Here is a 15313-nt window from a genome sequence, read left to right as displayed (position 1 = left end):
AGCACTGGCATGATTATGTCCTACAGAATCCTGGGATTTGTAGTTTGGTGAAGTAGTCAGCCTGGTCTGTCAGAGTGCTCTAGAGCTTCACAAAACTGCAAATCCCAGAATTCTGTAGGACAGTCATGGCAGTCAAACTGCACCCTAAGTTGCAATGTCCTACATTAATGTCTTAGTTATTGGGAAAGTAACTACATAATTGCAAGTGACTAGTTATTTGTAGCTGGTTACTTGCAATGCCTGACTCTTCCCTCCACTGCCGTGGCATCTTGGGGATTCGCCTTTCAGTGGAGTCGTGAATCTGCTCCAGGTCTTGTTCCAGACTCTAAAGGACCTATCCAAGGTGCCCTTACTAAACAGGTTCAGCACTTTGGAAAGTGCCATTAAAATTCAGATTAAACCCCAGAGTGAATTCACCATAATTCACTGCTGCCACTTGGTCCTTTTAACCAGAAGTGCGAGCTCTTCTGCATACAAGCAGTCTGCTGTGTTCCTGAAAATAATCTCAGGTTTTTCTCCTTCTGTTTTCAACAGCAACATCACACACACACACATACCTCATTCAAGGGCACACCACATTTTGTGTGGCTCCGTTGCCACTGAAGCTGCCCTGTTGAGTTTCTTCAGCTGGCTCCTGGTTATCATTAAACATATGTACACCTTCTCATGGATCCCTCTTGTTATTCCGCCTGAATAGCTCTGTGTCATTCAAAAGGTTTGCATAATTTAAAGCGAGAGAGTGGAGGAGAAAGAGAGAGAGTAGAGGAGAAAGAGAGAGAGGTGCTGTGACAGCAGCAAGTGTGAAAATGTCTAATGCCAACTCCGAGCTTTTTCAGCCTTGACACCGTTTCTAGCCAAAGTCCTTTGCCAGGCCTCCTTCAGCTCCAACTCGAGCATATGCCAAAGTCTTCTCTTGTAACCTTGATAGGGGCATTACAAACACACCAGAAATGAGGTTTTTAGAAACAGGACAAAGGGTTCTCTTTATTTTCACAGATGGTTTTTTTTTAAAGATGGTATTTATCTTGTGAGTCGCCTTGGGTCCCTTTCTGGAACAAAGGAAACATCAAAATGAAATAAATGAATAAATATTTGTTTAAAAGGGGGCGTCCCGGCCTCCCTCTAACCTTGGAGAGCACCGATCCGGGTTCCAGCAAGGTTGCCTACAGGGTCAAATTGTGTTGGCAGAAGGGTCAACTTGGGTCAACCTGGTTGAGTTGGCAGAAGGCTGGGGTCATCACTGGGCAACTCCTCTCCAGGCTCACACTTGCAGTGAGGACATCTGTTCATATGCAAACAATACCATAACACTAGCAGAAAACCTCCCAGGCCTGGAACAACTACTAAGAAAGATCAAGGAAGAAAATGCAAAGGCAGGCCTGCTGTTGGACATAAAGAAAACAAAAATAATGACCACAGAGAATTTACACAAACGCAGCCTAGCCAATGAAGAAATAGAAATGGTAAAGGAGTTCCCATACCTGGGATCAAAGACTGATAAAAACAGGGACTGCAGCCAGGAAATCTGAGGAAGATTAAGAATGGGGAGGGCGGCTATGAAAGAACTAGAACAGATCATAAAATGCAAAGATATACAATGCAACACAAATGTTAGAATCAATCAGGGATAGGCAACCTTTTTGAGCCGGGGGCCGGGTTGCTGTCCCTCAGACAACTGGGGGGCCGAACTCAAAATGGCGCCCGGAACGGCTTGGAAGCTGCAGCGGGGGCGGCAATTGGCGGCAGGACTGGGCTGGGGCCAGTCCCAAGGCCTTGCTGGACCGGACTCGGCCCATGGGCTGTAGGTTGCCGACCCCTGAATCAAACCATTGTATTCCCTATTACAATGTATGGATGTGAGAGCTGGATAGTTAAGAAACAAGATGGGAAGAAAATCAAGATCTGAGATGTGGTGCTGCAGAAGAGTGCTGAGGATGCCATGGGCAGCTAAAAAGACAAAGAAATGGGGCCTAGATCAGATCAAACCAGAACTCTCCCTGGAAGCCAAGATGACAAAACTTAGGCTGTTGTACCTTGGTCACATCATGAGAAGGGAGGACTCACTGGAAAAAACAATGATGCTAGGAAAGGTGGAGGGAAGTGGAAAGAGAGAAAGGCAGCATGATAGATGGATGGACTCTTTTAAGGAGGCAACAGGTATGGGTTTACAGGACCTAAGCAGAGCAGTAGAGGACAGAGAGTTTTGCAGGTGTCCCATCCACAGGCTTGCCATGGGTTGGGATCCACTCCAGGGTGGTTAACAACAACAACAATAACAACCTGCCTTATTGGGGTATGTGTGTGTCTGCCTCTGGCCTCTCCCCTCCAAAGAGGTCCCCAAGGAAGTTAGCTCCAGTCTCCCACAGCTCTTGCTCCTGGCTTGTTGGAGCCTCCATGGGAGAGAAGAAAGTCCTTTGCTTCCTGAGTGGCAGAATTCAAAGATATAGCTGTGTTAGTCTGTGGAATCAGTATGCAGAAAGATCTTGTAGCTCGTTTGAGGCTCACTGAAAGAAAGACCTGGGCAGCAGCAGCAGCAGCAGCAGCAGGAGCTCTCCCTGGACCTCAGCTTCCTTCCCCAGATGCCTTTGGCTCCGAGGGGCGTCTCAGTCTATCCTCCTCTTCCCTTTTCCCCCTCTGTGACGTCACAGACCCCCCTGTCCGGGCCTTCTGCCGCCACCCCATTGTGACGTCACAATCAGCCCACAAAATTGCTTTCCTTTTTTTGAGCCGGCAGGGACCTCCTGGCGCTGGCGCTCCCTTCCCTTCCTCTAGTTCTCTTTCTGCCTCTGCTCTTGCTCTTTCTCCTGCTGGGCGGCCGGGGCTTGGAGGGGCGACCGAGGGAGGAGCTCCCTCCTCCTCCTCTTCTTCTTTTTCTCCTTCTCCTCCTTTTTCTGCTTCTGCTGCCCAGCCCTCTGGTCCCGCTCTCCCTGGCCTCCCTTCTTCCGCTGGGACCCAGCAGCCTTGGCTCGGAGGAAGAAGAGGAAGAGGAGAAGGAAGGAAGGAAGGAAGGAAGGAAGGAAGGAAGGAAGGAGCCACCGGAGGAGAAGAGAAGGTAAACGCTCTTGGGACCCCGGGGAGGCGCCCAGCTGTTGCTCAGGCTCCGCTTCGCCTTCTAAGGGAAAGAAGCGCCCGCCCTCCTCCTTTTCCCGGACCCGTCCTCCATTCCTCCCAGGAGGGATCCCCAAAGAACCCCCCTCCATCCTTGTGGGCCCAGGCGTCCTCCTAGGATGCGTCCTCCAAAGAGGGGGTTCCCAAAAGGCCCTCCTCCCTTTGGAGCATCCATCGCTCCGGATTTGGTACTTTGAGGGGGTGCATCCGTCCTCCTTTTCCCGGACCCGTCCTCCATTCTCCCCCTTTTCTCCCTTTGGGTCTCTATTTTCTATTGGGGTGTTTGGAGCCTTTCGTTGGCCCCGTCCTCCATTCCATTTGGCGAGGACCTCTGCTCCCCCTTGGTTCCAAGCCAGGCCAGGAGGATGGGCTGGGATGGAAGGGGGCCTGATCCTTGGGGGCAGCAGAGCTCCCTTCCCAGCCCCAGGCCCCTTTGAGACCCCCTTCCTTCCACGTGCCTCCTCTGCCTCTGCTCTCACTTCCCCGGGAGATCTGAGGGCCACGAGGGAAGGAAAGAAAGACACACACCAGACACAGACACACAACACGTACATACTAGACACACACACACACACAACATAGATACAGGCACACAACACACACACACGACACAACACAGACACACACCACACACAGCACAGATATAGACACACACACACACACCCCAGACACACAGCGCACACAAACCACACACACACACAATAGGTCTCCCTTGTGGTCTCTTCCAACTCTACAATTCTATGATTCTATGAATACACACACACACACACACACACACACACACACACACACACACACACAGACACCACCCTGAGGGGCCTGTGGCAGCAACAAGTGTTGCAGGCTGACTACTGGATCCCTCCCTCCCTCTTCCACAGATGCTCCTGGGAAAGGCAGTGGTGGGTGGTGCAGCACCCAGTGGGCACTGCCTGGGCCCCAGGAAAATGCCTGACTGGCAGAACTTGGGAGGAGGATCCCTTTGGCTTTAGTGGCAGGACTGGCCTCCCTCCTCCTCTCCTTTGCAAATCCCAGGGCACAGGATGGGGTCTCCATCTCCTCTAAGGAGGACAAAAAAGCATGGAGGACCAGAGAAAAACTCAACCCACTCGGATCAGTGCCAATCCACGCTTCTTAGGGATGCTCAAGACGGAGGACACTTGGGGGTCCTGGAAAGGGAAGTGGACCCCTGGCCGCCCTGAGCTAAAAACACCCATAGAATTATTAAATCCACACTTCTTCATAATGCTGGAAATAGAGGACATTTGTGGGATTCCTCCAGGACAGATGGTAATGAAATGGAGGATGTGTCCTAGAAAAGGAGGACGCCTAGTCACCCTGAGCAAAAAACAAAAACACACTCCTTGAAGTATTAAATCCATGCTTCTTAGTGCTACTCAAGGTGGAGGGCATTTTTGACATTCCTCCAGGGCTGCATGCACACTGGAGAAATAACCTGGTTTGGGAGCTCTGGGCCCCACAACAAACTCCAACTCCCAGAATTCCATAGCCTTGAGCCAGGGCAGTTAAAGTGGTGCCAAACTGGGTTATTTCTCCAGTGTGCATGCAGCCCTGGACAGAAGTTTGAAATAGAGGATGTGTCCTGGCCTCCCTGCACACAACTGCGCACACACGCACACACACACAGCCCTCTTCCCATGTTGGGTCCAGCAAGTGGGGGGCAGACATCACTTCCAAAACTGTGCTCAGACATGGAGGCATTCCTCATCGTAAGAATAGACCCTCAGGTTGAGGTTAGGTATCCCAGGTTCTTCAGAAGGCGATGGTCCCCTCCTGGGGGACAAGAGCATCTCCATCTGAACCAGGATCTGGACTGGGGAAAGGGTAGTCTTCTGTAGTGGTTTGAGCTTCAGGACTCTGGATACCAGGGTTTCTATCCTGGCTCTGCCATGGAAACCTACCAGATGCCCCTGGGCAAGTCACATACTCTCAGAGGATAGCAATGGCACCCCCCCCCCCCCGAAGAAACTTGCCAAGAAAACCCTGCAATAAGTCAGAAGTAACTTGAAGGCACACAAAGTGCATTGGAAAGATGATCTGGCCCAGCTGCTTTCTCAGACTGAATTTATAAGATATTTACATATCTCTTTACATACATTTACATATTATACAGTACATTCTCTCAAGATGCCAGCCACAGGAATAAACTCTTCTAGAACATGGCCACATAGCCTGAAAAACCCACAAAAAATTATGAATGCCGGCCATGAAAGCCTTCGACTTCACATTTACATATGTATTTGTTATCTGCTTTCATGTCATTTCCGGCTTAGAGGAACTTGACAGTGAAGCTACTATAGGATTTTCTTGGCAAGATTTGTTCAGAGGAAGTTTGCCATTGCCTTCCCCTGAGGCTGAAAGCGTGTGACTTGCCCAAGGTCATCCAGTGGGTTTCATGGTTGAGCTGGGAATCGAACCCTGGTCTCCAGGGTTCTTAGTCCAACTCTCAAACCACTACGCCACGTTAATACCACTTTTTTTTCATGACTGTGTATACTCATGTATAAGTCTAGAAATTTAGGTTTAAAAATTGACCCAAATAACTTGAGTCAACTTATCCACGGATCAATGTAAGTATTGCATTTTAACGCAAAGGCAAAAGTTTAATCTGCCCTAGAAGCACTGACCCCCTTCTAGTCTCTCATCCATCCAGCCTTTAGTATATGTACTAATAGTTATGCCTGCTGGAATTTTGTAAGTTCTTTGGAATTATTTTCCTTTATTTCAGTCTTTAAATCCTCTATTATATGTTTTACCCTCGACTTATCCACAGGTCATATCAAAATCCATAATTTTGGCCCCAAAACTTGCCCTCAACGTCAATACGAGGTTGACTTATAGTTGAGTATATACGGTAATTTCAAGGGGGCATATACAGTTCTTCTCCATACTTTTACCATCGCTCAACAACCTTGTAATGTAGACTAGGCAGAGAGAGTGTTTCCTGGCCTTACTCAGTGAGTTTCATGCCAGATGGGGAGTTGAGCTTGGATCTTTAAAGCCCAGCCTTCCACTGCTAAGTTCTTCATAGTCTCTATTGATGGGGCTAAAAGTTGTTGGACTTCAACTCTCGGAAACCCCAGTCTCCATAGTCAGAGGCCACAGACTCTGGGAGCTGAAGTCCAACAAGATCCAGAGCTGCCCTGATTGACCACCAGGTTACTGATGGTTAGCTATATAGTGGTCCCTCCCCATTCCCTGGGGTTAAGGGTGAAGGACCCCCATGAATGTGGAAAAACTGCAAATAAAACAAAACTATTCTTTTTACCTAAGGGTAAAAAGGAATCTAGGAATCTCCAGGACCTCCAGTTCAACTCTGTGGTCAACATCTGCCAGAAGTTGATCACAGAATCATCCTGGATTCTGTAGGATTTGTAGGATGGACCTACAAATGTCTAGAGAAGTGTTTTCTCTCGGAACTTCAAGGTTCTCCAGCGCAACTCTGTGGTCAACTTCCAGCAGAATTGCGCTGGAGGCCTCTTAGAGATTCCTAGAGATAACATATTAATCAAAACAGCAAATAATCAAAGCCGCAAAACCCAAAGCCGCAAATGCGGAGGGCCAACTGTATTCTTCCACCACCCACAGCAGTCTTTCTGTGTGGGGAAATGATGTCCCTCTTCCATAGGAAGGATGCAACCCCTTTGGAGCTGCAGAAGTTATGAAACTCATGGAGCAAATTTATACCAATCCACCATTAAAACAAGCACATGCGGCTCTCTCAGCAAATATTCCTGTTCAAATAGGAGATTAAGGCTGGAAATGTTTTCTTGAGTGGGGTTCCCTTTTGAGCAAGTGTCCAGTTAAATTGGGAGAAGCGGAGTTCTTGGCCTCCCCATCTGCATTGCCTGGATGATGACAAGTTGGAGGGCTGTCACATTTAGTTTTTTCTGGTGCTGTAAAGGACGGAAAGTTTTTTGGACAACTCACTGCTAAAGTAAAGGGAATTTATTCCTGATCCAAATTGTAGCCTGGTCAAGAGAATGAAAAGATGTAACAGCCAGGTGTACCACTTGGAAGTGTTGAGAGAAAACAAAGGAATCCTGATGGTTTGTGCCAAGCTGTATTGTATCCTTCAGAGGATGGCAGTCTTCCTTTCTTGGTCTCATCAGCTGCTTTTATTTGAAGAGGCTTCTTTGCCATTGGAAAGCATGTACTTTGATTAGAGTGTTGCAAGATAACTTTTTTCCTGACTTCATCCAGGAGGGACTTTCTGTGGCCTAGTCTGCATGTAAGGGCCTGAACAGACAGGCCAAAATAAAGCTGCTTCGGGTCACTTTGGAGGTATGAGGTTTAAATGATGCATGTGTCCTAAGAGGCTGGAAGCCATGCCAAAGCCATGCTCCAGTCCTAAGTACTGGAGCACAGCTTTGGTGCGGCTTCCAGCCTCTTAGGACACATGCATCATTTAAACAGCATACCCTTAAAGTGACCCGAAGCAGCTTTATTTTGGCCTGTCTGTTCAGGCCCTAAGTGTACTATGAGAATTGAGGTGCATTTTTACACATTTGTGTTGAGTTATCTTCATGTTCCTGCACAAATTTGTCTCTATTTGCAACTGTTCGCCTTCCCTCTGCTAAAAATATGCAGCCATCCAAATGCACACTAAGCAGACAGGTGGCCACATATGCAATAATGCAAATTTCTCTGGATTTCAATGGCTACTCCAGTAAAAAAAATGCGAAAACTTTTTCCATGGGGTTTGAGGAGTTTTATGCTCCCCCTCCCAAGTCTAAGGTCCTGCAAATCACAGGTGGCCAGATGACATTCTACTTGACTGGATTGGGGAGTATTTTAAACGTTAGCAAGATGGATGTGTAGTTGCTCAAAGTAGACTGAAGTCATTGATGGGGCAGTGGAGGAGAACTTAGAACCTTCTGGAAGAAAAGCAGGAGAGAAACATAAGTATATGGATGTATAGGCATCACCCAAACAGTTCCATTGGTGTAGGAGGGGGAAAGAATAGTGTTAAGTTTTATTTGTAAACGTGGATTTTATGTTTGGTTTTGCTTTGTGCCATTTTGTGAACCTCTTTTCCTCAGTTCACAGTAATGCACTGGGAATGTTTAACTATAAAACATCTGACATCTTGTATTTTAAAAAATATTAACAATGTTTTACTCTGCTGCGATAACCTCTACTCTGGGAGCTTAGTGGCCAGCAGACTTTGGAATGCAGGCGATTCTGTATTGCAGGGAAAAACCTTTGGGGTGATGTGGAAAGGCAACACCACTGCTTAGTCAGCAAGGAGATTTGCTCTCTTAAGATATAAGATCCTTCTTTCCCAGGGTGAAATATGCTGATTGTTCAGAAGTGGCAGCACCCGAAGGAGAGGCCAGCAAGGGTTTTTTGTTTTTGTTTTTTGGTATCATAGCCCCTGCAAAATGAGCCTTTGTTCAGGGCTGACCCTGGTGTAACAGCTGAGCCCGGAGTGGGTACAAATTATAACAAAGTTGAAAGTTCAGAGAAAGCTGCAGCAAAGAGAAGGTAAAGCAGCAGAGCAACAGGCAGTCCTATGACTTCCCGGGCAGCTCCTTGATCAAGATCTTGCACACAGATGTCCCCTAGATTGGCTATGCATGAAAAGCATCACAGATTTAGTTAGGAGGTTACCCTACCTAGTCCAGCACCTCCCCGGCCCCCAGCATTCAGGCATGCTGCCTGGCAATGGTGTCTTTATGTTGGGTGTCACTCATTGTCTGGGGATGGTGGTGACCAAAAGAGCATACTCCTCTGGCCCCAGGCTTTCTCCCTAGGGGAAGCCCGGGGCTGCATCAGCCAACAAGGGTGCATGTTTGCCTCTTCTGCCTCAAGGTGGAAGGATATTACAACTGGGTGTCACCCCTCTTCTGGGTGTCACCCGGTGCGATCCGCACCCTCTTAATGATGCCACTGCTGCCTGGGAAAGCCTGTCATGACTTCCTTGGCAGAGGAATCTGTTGCATTTCTATCTCTCTGTCATTTGTGGAAGGCTCAGGAAACCAGGCAAGAGAGAAAAGCCGAAGCAAGTGGGTCAGTTCTGGTTTCTTACTGGTGGTTGTTGCAGTTGTAGGCCTAACTCTTGTGCTGCATGGCATGACATGGCATGGCTTGGTTGGGAGGGGACAAAGGAGCTTTTGCCGCTGTGAACCAACGGCTGCCAGCTGGCCCCTGGAAAGGAATATGTTTAGTAAGATGGTACAACAGCATCACTGCACGTAGTGCTGTACAAGTAAAAGAACAACAAAGCAACGAGAAGTCGAATGCTTTCATGGCTGGAATCCATTGTATTTTGTGGGTTTTTCGGGCTATGTGGCCATGTTCAAGAAGAGTTTATTCCTGATGTTTTGCCAGCATCTGTGGCTGGCATCTTCAGAGAATGCCAGCCACAGATGCTGGTGAAACATCAGGAATAAACTCTTCTGGAACATGTCCACATAGCCCAAAAAACCCACAAAAACTAACAACAAAGCAGTTCCCTGCCCATAGGCTTACAATCTATTCAAGACATGACACGAAAGGAAAACGGGATGGCAGTGTGGGAGGGGATTAAGTCCTGCAGATACTGCCTCTCTTTCTTACCCTCTGAGGACAAAGCAGTGGCAATTGGTCTGGAGGGAGGGCCTTTCATCTATTTCTGGACCTGTTCATGGTGGAACTGTGCCTGTGCTGCTTCTTTCCCTCTGAGTACAAGGCAATGGCAATTGAGATGGAGGGAGGGCCTTTCATCTGCAGTGGATGCACCAGGTGGGCATGTTGAATTGGCAGCTGCAGGCTTGCTCTGTGTTCTTTTATTCCTCTTCTTTACTTTCCTACTTGTGGTTTTCTGAAGTCAATATGGGGAAGTTTTACATATTGCCAGTAGATGATGTCGTCAATGAGGCAAAACAGCTCTAGGAAAAATCCATTAGGATTTTGGGCTACTGTGAAAACTTTGTGATAGGTTTTCCTTAGGAGTCACTATAAGTGAGAAATGACTTGAAGGCACATAACAACAACAAACGGTGTCTAGTCAATTCCATGCTCCTGCCAGAAAGAATACTTCTTTAGTCCATCTGGCCAAGTAATCACCAGCAATATGGGATGGTTGGAACTTCCCAACAAAGATTACATGGCCAGTCAAAATGTTTGTGGCTTAAAACAGTGCTTGAAAATGTGACCCAAACATAGTATATAGTTATATGGTTGTACAGTATTTTTTGTATTGTTTGATTGGCCGAGCAATATGATTCTGCTGGAAAGGAAGCCTAAGCTTAGGTCCAGCTTTTCTCCAGCCTGGATTAGGACAACTCCGTTTCTCCAGCACATTTGGAGGGTACCACTTTGCGGGAGACTACCTTACTCTGATTTAGGGGTAAGTTGATGGACTGCACTTCACAAGGGTCCTAGCCAGCAAGTGGTAAAGAATGCTGGGATCTGCTGTCCAACAACACTTGGAGGATCCCATGATTTGTACCCCTGGTCTAATTAGATCCAATTTTGCTGCTAGGCAGAGTGAAGCAGCTGCTTCAGTTGATAGATCTGGAGCTTCTGTTAAAGGACAGCAGAATGTCAAGTACATAACCATTTCCACCACTTTGCATGTGTGTTGTAAGGAATGTATTTGGAGTTGGATTGTCTGTCTTCATACCAAATTGCCTGGAATCTGAGTCTTTGCAGCAGGTGTGGAGAATACTGATATATCTTTCATCAGGCTGCTAAACTGGATTTTTGTTGAGTTACACCTTTCTGGAACTTGTGAAGCTTGAAGAAATAATTAGTGGCACTAATGATAAGCTTGGCTATTTATATTTTCTGTACTCTGTGACCAATAGTGCTTGGAATGACTAGGTGAGTGGGGAGAAGAAATTATTAATAAAATATTTTTCCCCCCCAAGTGAATGTTTTGCTATTTTTAGGGTGAAGTTTGGTTCAGTGACTTTAAAGTATGTGAAGGTGTGAAGTCTGGGGTGGTGGTAGTGGAGGGGACAAAAAACCTGTACTGTCACCATCAGGCAAGGATCATGCAGAGAGGCTCTCCTTGCTTGAGATAACCATATAGTTCAGTAGTTTTAATATTAGTTTAAACTTTGTATCCAAATATGCTGCTTGCTTAGTCATTCAGACTGTGAATACATGAGGCTCTTTATGTCCAATTAATACAGCTTGTTTATTACAAAATGTGTAGTTTCTGTTTTCATTTCCCCTATTTTTCAAACAGCAAAAACCAAGGTAAGATGTGTAACAGTTTGTTCCCTTCTTGCCCTTAGAGGCCCTATTCACAGTTTTTTCCTGAGGAGATCTAAGCATTTTACTTTTTTAAATATACTGAATAGAATAATGTATATGCTAGGTTATGAATGGAGCATTTCATGTTGTTCTGTGCTTCCAAATAATTTCTAGTGGCAACCCTAAGGCAACCCTAAATACTCTAAAGGCACCAGATCCCATATGATCTTGGAAGCTAAGGTTAGCCCTGGTGAATACTTGGATGGAAGGCTACCAATGGATACCAGGTGCTAGTACACTTATATTTCAGAAGAAAGAACTGGCAAAACCACCTCTGAGTATTCCTTGCCTAAGAAAATCCTAGGTAATTCATGGGGTCACCATGAGTTGATAGGCAACTTGAAGGCACACATGCACATGGCAAACCTGTCATGGAGTTTTCATTGTTGTTGATTTCATGTTACTAAAGCAGTAAAATAAATTTCAGTTTCATATGCAAATAAGTATTGCTCCCATTTTCTGCCAATTTTGATGTTTATCTGGTTTTTTTTCTTTGGGGGGGGGGGGGAGGCTCCAGAAATTTTTTTTTGGTAAAATCTGTTTTTTCCTCCATGGATTTGAAATGTCTGGAACCTTTGCACCTACTTATGTCATGTATGTAGTACATGGCCTTGACTTACCTTGCTCATGTATGCATATGACTGATGTGAGCACAAGGGGGTTGAATTCAGAAAAAGCCCTAATAGAAAATTCAGTTGTAGACTCCTTCCTGGTTTGTTAATACAGTACTTATTGGTGATTCTTGGTCATGTGGCCCTGTCTTGACCTTTTTTGGAAGTGGCTATGTGTCATTATTGATCGCAAATTGCAAAGTACTTGACAGCTTTTTTTTTTTTATCACAGCAAACATGTGGGTTAGAGAAAGCCATGTGAGGACTAGTTCACAATCCAACCAGCGATCCTCAGGACCTTCATGTGTTTGCAAATTCCTGTTTGCTGTGGATAGTGGGAGTGGAGTGGTGCACTTCTTATAGGGGCACTTGGGAGGGATGCTTTACCTCTTCCGAACTCCTACAAAGGCTTCCCTTGTGTGGTTTTTCTCTAGTCGGCCTCTAAAATAGGGAACATGCCATGTGGCTGGGTGAAGGATTAAAAATAGATAAATGATGAAACATATTTTTCCTTTTTCCATGTTTCCCCTGTGAGGACCACCTCGCAAAGCTATGTTTTTAGCAGGGATCTTGACTTGTTTGGACTGAAAAGAAAGTGTCCACTTATCTGTATAGTAATGGCATGTATCAGAGCACTGGTACATTTCTTGATATCTCCCACTAACCTCCCTATTTCCTTCCCTCCCCCTTTTGTGTTTGAAGGGCTCCTTGTGGTATTGTTTCCCATCTAAATCCATGGTGTATTGACTTGCCTGATTTAGACTTAACCATTATTATTTTGAACTGAAAGAATATGGATATCTGCTATTGAGTGACAATGGATGTAAAAGATAATGGATACTTCTGGTAATACTGCGATGGTTTGGAATTGAGGAGTGCCCCTTGTTGAACCGGAACATTTTGCAACGATGTGTAATCAATCTTAAGTGATCCGTTTTGCTTTTGCTACAAAAGCTTCCATCTTGTTGTCTTACGAGGAAGTATTCATGGTAATGGTCATGATATAATAACACATCCTTGAAGGTAGATGATTTCTACACTTCCTGTCAATGCACAGAACAAACATTGCCCGCCTGCAGGTGATGGAGTCTGGCATACCATTTTGAAAGGAAAGATTGCTATCTTGATTGGCCAGATATCTTCTAAAAACCTTTGTTTTGTTGAATGTGCTGATTATCAGAATCTCTTACCACTATTCCCAGTGCTTTCCACCTGAGGTCTAGTCACTGGGTTTTTGTCATGACTAAGTGCCACTCATATAGTGAGAGAATTCTGCAATGTAGTGTGGTGGCTTCTTTGGGCACAGGCTTGGGTTGTTGTCAGAGCTTGGAAAAGTTGCTTTTTTGTACTACCTACTCACCAACACCCCCAGGCAATACAGCCACTTGGCCATCCAAGCTGGGAGATTCTTATTATTATCTTATTATCTTAAAAATGTAATATTTCCAAGCTCTGGCTGTCATGGAAGTCTGCAGAAAAGGGTCCTGCCTGATCCTTGTTTGAATTTCTTTTTTTACATTAACAGGATCAAATAGTTGGAATTGTTGGAAGGGATTGTGGAGGCCATGCAGTGCAGCTCCCTGCGTGTTGCAAGGAATCTTGTAGCTACAGCATCTCTGACAGATGACAGTTCGGTCTGTGCTCAAATGCTTTCTGAGAAGGAAGAGCCCTCCACCCAACCAGGCAGCCTGTTCTACTCTCTTATAGGATACCTGTTGAGTCTCTGCTTTTTGCTGTTGGAAGATGGAATAGAGACCAGGTGAAGATAGCTTTGTGCTTCTAATACTGCTCTTTTTGGAAATAAATATCGGGAACAATTTCAATAGAGAAACGATTATGCATCAATGCCTATCATTTAGTTCTCAAGAACTGTGTTTCATTTGTGTTTGCTAGCTTTCAGATTATGGATATGTGTGTGTGTGCATGTGAAGGAATACAAGATTGGACTTGTTCTCCTTGAAAAGCTGTGTGAAAAAATGTAGCACCTTAAGTGTTGCTTAAAACACAACGTTTCTAGAAGTTTATGCCCTTAACCCCTTGCTTATCCTGGTATACTAACCCAATAGGATTTAAGATAACAAATTAATAGAAATGATAACAAATTAATAGAAAGGTGGATTGAGTAAATGACCTGTGTGCTGATTGCCTTCTGGAATTACTGTTTAATCTGTTCCATGAAGATGCAGGAAGCAAACATCTGATCTGGTACAATATCAATATCTTAGGTTGCACTGCAGAAATAATGTAGTTTGACACCACTTCAGCTCAATGCTGTGGAGTCCTGCAATTTGTAGTTTGTTGTGGCACCAGAGCTCTCTGACAGAGAAGGCTAAATATCTCACAAAATGACACATTCCATAATTACATAGCAATGAGACATGGCAGTTAAAGTGGGGTCAAACACCATTAATTTTGTAGTGCAGATATACCTCTTAGGCTACTATCCCATGGATGCTTATAGGGCCATAATACTCATTGTTATTTCCTTCTGAGCATAGGATTGCACCAACGGTGGAGTGCTACTTAAAGTGTGTTCTAAACTTTGGGCACAACTGCTACACTTTTGTCAGGGTTAAGCTCAGTGTCACTAACATTCTGGTCATATATTTGTCTGCAGAAGGGCATCTATTTGCTGTTTAATGCACTTGACCTAGTGTAACTCTTTGTGAGCTGAGATGCCATTCCCAGTTGGCAGATCTCAGGAAGTTTTTAAAAAGAAAATAATGAATATACAGGTTGAAGTTTTTTAAAAAGTAGCAGTGTTAGTCACTTGCAGCATAAAAGGGAGGAAGGGGGAGAAGGGGAAAAAGAAGACTAACTGGTTTTTATTTTAGCATGAACATTCATGTATATAAACACACTTCTTTGGATGCAGTAAAGAGTGATGTCCATGCCTCAGGATATAAAGCATCTTTACACAGTTGTGGGAGTTGGATGGAATGTAATAGCATCAAGAAAAAATGCAAATCATGAACATTTAGGGCAAGGGTCATGATTTGCATCTTTCTAGATCTTGTTATATTCCATGTCACAACTGTGTAAATATACTTTATATCCTGAGGCCTGGATATCACTCTGTACTGCATCTGTAAGAAATGGGCTTTTATCCACAAAAGCTCATGCTAAATAAAAAAAACGTAATCTTAAAGAGGAACTTCCTGACATTAAGATCTGTTCGACAGTGGAACACACTTTCTCAGAGTGTAGTGGAGTCTCCTTCCTTGGAGGTCTTTAAACAGAGGCTGGATGGCCATCTGTCAGGGATGCTTTGATTGAGAGTTCCTGCATGGCAGGAGTTTGGACTGGATGGCCCTTCTGGTCGTTTCTAA

At 45.1% G+C, this 15313-nt stretch overlaps 1 protein-coding gene and 1 long non-coding RNA gene across 4 annotated transcripts in view; one reads left to right on the top strand and one right to left on the bottom strand.

Moving 5' to 3' along the window:
• Positions 1–969: 969 nt before the first annotated feature.
• Positions 970–2600, bottom strand: LOC149311465 (uncharacterized). 2 transcript variants are annotated; one of them, XR_016281804.1, is made up of 4 exons: positions 2518–2598; positions 2285–2421; positions 1128–1282; positions 970–1049 (listed from the first exon to the last, which is right to left on the bottom strand). It is a non-coding gene; the product is annotated as an uncharacterized LOC149311465 (long non-coding RNA). The 2 variants fall into 2 exon arrangements; XR_016281803.1 differs by having other exon boundaries at positions 2285–2600.
• Positions 2601–2773: 173 nt separating this feature from the next.
• The window catches only part of ELOVL5 (ELOVL fatty acid elongase 5), a 66195-nt gene continuing 53655 nt past the window's right edge, over positions 2774–15313 (top strand). The window contains exon 1 of one of the 2 annotated variants that reach the window (XM_089531118.1): positions 2774–3052. The gene's annotated coding sequence lies outside the window, so the exon portion shown is untranslated. Of the gene's footprint in view, positions 3053–13722; positions 13744–15313 lie in introns of those variants that run through there. The other variant, XM_089531119.1, reaches the window with a different exon arrangement.

Source organism: Sceloporus occidentalis, unplaced genomic scaffold (genome assembly GCF_023333645.1).
Source record: "Sceloporus occidentalis isolate IW3139 unplaced genomic scaffold, rSceOcc1.0.p SCAF_6, whole genome shotgun sequence".
NCBI classification, from domain to species: domain Eukaryota; kingdom Metazoa; phylum Chordata; class Lepidosauria; order Squamata; family Phrynosomatidae; genus Sceloporus; species Sceloporus occidentalis.
Note: the sequence above shows the minus strand (reverse complement) of the source record. Positions and strands in the feature narration are given on the sequence as shown.